Here is a 4,316-nt window from a genome sequence, read left to right as displayed (position 1 = left end):
ACATAGTCAAGCTTTTCAGTTCAATCAGCTGAATTTCGATGTCCTCTGTGTCCAGCCAGTTAATCCAAGACAAATCCAGCAGCTCATTAAAGTTTTCTAGTTTGATCAGAAAAGATAACATTGGTCTATACATGCTGGACTGGGACAAATAATCAGTCCGGGCATTTTGACTAGAGACCGGCCCACCAGGTATTAGGAAGAGGAAAAGCCATAAAGTCTTTGAATGAAAACAAACGCTTTTGTGACAGTGATGTACACTGTCTTGTTGGTATATGTATGATTTGTATACATTTTACGTCAGATAAAAACTTTGGTTGTAAGATTCAGATAATCATTTATTAAAAGCTAGCTGACAGCTGGTAACTGTGCAGGGGCGGGTCTAGCAAAGCTTTGCCAGGGGGTCAGGTAGGGCATTAACAGGGAAAGGAGGGCACAAAGAAATTCAGATTCAGATTCAGAAGACTCTTTATCCCCAAGGGGCAATTTAGAGACTGACTTTGCCAACCGTACATACAATACACAAACATCACATTGGGGAGACAGGTCAGGCTAGGTAGTTGGCCGGTCAGCCGCATGAGCAGCGACCTGGAACTGAACAATGGAAAATACACAACATCAGGAAAAACAAGGAGAAAAACAAACTCCCCCAAGACTGAGCTCCAACAGGGAGATCAGTTTGACAACAGAAAAAAACAACTCTGCGCATAGCACATGAAAAAACTCTTAATACACCACAGAAACACATGACAATCGGCACGGATGGGTAAAAGGTGAGAGACAGCCAGTTTAGACAGCGCATCTAGGCCTGCAGCATATGCGCTGGTCCCCTTTGATCTACCATTTGCATCGGGAGGGAATAAGCGTCGAAGGCATTTGGAAGGAGAGGGGGGATGAGTGTATATCTGCATGTGTATATGTGTGTTATCATGGTTCCGAAAAGGTGTCTTCAATGTCTTACAGTCAGACTCACCCAAGCCCAGGCTTCTCGTTGAGAAGAGGGTGTCAATTACATTCAGGGGCCAGTTAATCAAATCCATAATTCGTCTTTTATGTTTTAGAGAACAGATTGTGAGAGAGTGTTTCAGGGAAAAAGTAATAGACAAGACTAGAAAAGGACACAAGACGCTAAGCAGGAAAGATAAGGGAAGGGAGAGGTGAAAAGTGTGACTGCCTTCACCAAGAGCCATTCTTGTCCTCATAGAAAAGGATCCTGGTGTTATTTGTCTCAGAACCAGTTCATAACTTCCCTTCAACTCATTCATGTCACCTAAAAGGTAAACCTGTTTCTCCATCACCTGTTCAGCTCTGTTGATTCAGTAAGGACATCTCCTGGTTTCATGTTTCCCTCAACACCAGATAACCACACGATATCATGACCAGCAGCTTTTACAGCTGGGGCTCCAGCAACAACAACAGCTGATCAAGCTTAAACGTGCTGCTCTTGTTTAGCGTGAAATCCGCTGGTTTCCTCTTTCTGGCGCATAGTGAGCGATAAACAAGCAAGAGAGAAAAGCCGATCAGCTGATCAGTTTCATGATTGAAGTGGCAACAGGAGAGGGAGGAGAAGAGAATGAGAGAAGAAGATGCAGCTGACAGTGTAAAGATGCAGAATAACTCCAGCTTTGTGTCTTTTTTTCATTCTAGCTGAAGTACGGGAAAAACGGTGTTCTTTTTCAGCTCAATACGAAACAAGTAATATTTTCTCTGAATACGAGACGATTCACCGAAACTCCGTCATGCTAGCTAGTACGCAGTACAAGTTATTGTAACTGACTGTAAAAAGTCAGTACAACGAAAATAAACTCCACCTAAACTTGATTTATATCTGACCCAGATGGACTGCAGGTCATAACTTCTTACCTGAAGTTCAGTTCACCTGACACTGTGGTGTTTACACGGTGGCCGCCTCGGGTCTCTCTGGAAGCTCTGCCATAGACATGACCAAACAACTGAGTTATTTTTACACATCAGCCAGCATCTGGCCAATCCACCACCTTTCATTGTTTATACGGTTACAAAAAACAAACAAACAAAGCCTCCACATCGGCCCATAAAAATGAAAAATCACCACCGGCCCATCGGGCAAGTGCCCGGTATGCCCGGTGGCCAGTCCAGCTATGGTCGTGCCATCAGTAAACCCTTCACGTGCCAGCGGTGACACGTGTGCCCAGGGATGCCCTGATCTATGTTATTACAGATTGCTTTCTTGGAACTCACATACAGTTCTTGGTATTTGGGATTGTGTGCTTGGAATTAAGATAATGTTTGTAATATTAGAAATTGCTTTCTTGGAACTGAGATACAGTTATAATAATACTACTACTACCCCATGTTACTAAGATACTAACTCTACAATTCATCCATCGGGGTCTGAATGTGTATGAATGATAGACAGAGCACTTAACAGCTTAGAAGAACTGCCTGTGTGAATTTTGTTTTCAATATTTACATGATGACAGCAACTTTTAAGGGAGCAGGAACAGTTCCCAGTGGTAAGCGAAGAGTAGACGATAGCAGATATGAGAGGAAGCAAAGAGGGTAGACAGGCCTTGACCAAAACTCTAGGGATGGGATCTAGCTGACAAGTAAAAGTTTTTAACTTACAGATGAGATTTGAAATATCAGCAACAAAGGGAAGTTGGAAAGCAGAAGAACAGTGTGATGGGAGTGGAATTGCAAAGGAAGAGCTACATGGAACATCAGAAACCAGGTCTTGGTGTATTTTGTGAAATTTCTCAATGAAATATAACATTGGAGAAAAACAGAAGGAAGATGAGTAAAGGTGAGCAGGTAAAAAATCTGGTAACGTGAAAGACTAGTTGAACAGGGAAAATAGTATCTTGGTTGAATCTTCATTTCAACAGATAATGGTGGAGTAATAAGCAGATTTTGTTTGATTAATACACTCCTTATAATACAAAACAGAATTATTACACATTTCCTTATGAATAGTAAGTTTTCTTATAGAGACATTCAAGCCTTTGACTTTTTGCTTTCAGAAGCCTTAGTTCAGCTATAAACCCGGGTGCTGACTGAGAGAATGATACAGATTCAGTTTTGAGTGGGGCAACAGAGTTTAGAATACTGTTGAGACTAGAGTTATAATAGGAATCCAAGTGCTCTTGGCTGAGCAGGTTATGAAAATGCAAATGACTAGAGAAAGCAAAAGAAACGTTCTCAGGATTGATTTTCTTAATATTCCGAAAAATAATTGTACGAGGGCTCTTGGTTATAGAAAAGGTAATTTTGCAATTGAAAGAAAGAAGCAAGTCATCAGAAATTAGCAGTTTATTAGCTTTGCAGTTGGAAGGAGTAAGTCCAGAGCAACAAACAAGGTCCAAGGTAGGTCAAACAGCATCCCACATTCTTGATTTTTAGTTCACACACACTTGTTGTAATGACTAACTACTCCTGACATGTTGGAGATGTTAGCTCTTTATACAGTAAAGTTAGAGTGGGATAAAAATAATATCAGGCTGATCCTGCCGCAATTTGTTCCCCCGGTTCAAATCACAAACAGCATCCCACAGTTGTTTATGTTTTTGAACCCATTTTGCACAGAGAGGCATTTTTTGAAAAATGTATTGATAGCAATGTTGAATATTATTACACAGGAAAAAAAAACAAAGACATGTAAAATAATTACACCTTGACGCCCCTGCCTTTCTAAATGGAGGGACAGTAACTGCGTGTGTATATGTAAGCATGTAAAACCTGAAGATAGTCAGATTAACAGTAACAGTATTTTGTCTCTATCTGCCATTCTGCAAATATACTAAATATTCAGGTTAAGAAACAGTCTGGATAATTCTTAGTATTGTTCATGGTTAAATGTACAGTACTCAGTACAACTTACATCCTTTGAAAGAAATAATTGAAGCATTAATTTTTGTTGTCTGCAAAACTGTAGAACCGAAAAAATGTAACAATAGAACTTCAGATCCCCAGTGTGTGAGGACAGAGAAGGATTGCTTTTATTTCAATTTCGAGAAATAAACTTTATATTTCAGTTTGTGATGATTCTGTTCTCATTATGATTACAGGAGCTGTCATCAGATTCAGACCTCAGCACCAACCAGTGACAGCAGACAGATCATCCAACATGTTCACAAGTTAACTGCAAAATTAATTAATGAAAACAGTACAAAGGTTCAAGGACCACTTGTGCTGTCAGTGAAAGCTGCAACTGTTGTGTTGTGTTGTGATAAAACACTGCAACTGACTGGCAATACACAACACAACACAAAAGCCAAGCCATCATGAGTAGTTTTTAAGTGTTTAGTTATCCATCAGTAAAACATGAAAAAAAAAGGCAC

This window comes from Aulonocara stuartgranti, assembly GCF_965226115.1.
Source record: "Aulonocara stuartgranti genome assembly, chromosome: 22".
Classification (NCBI taxonomy): domain Eukaryota; kingdom Metazoa; phylum Chordata; class Actinopteri; order Cichliformes; family Cichlidae; genus Aulonocara; species Aulonocara stuartgranti.
Note: the sequence above shows the minus strand (reverse complement) of the source record.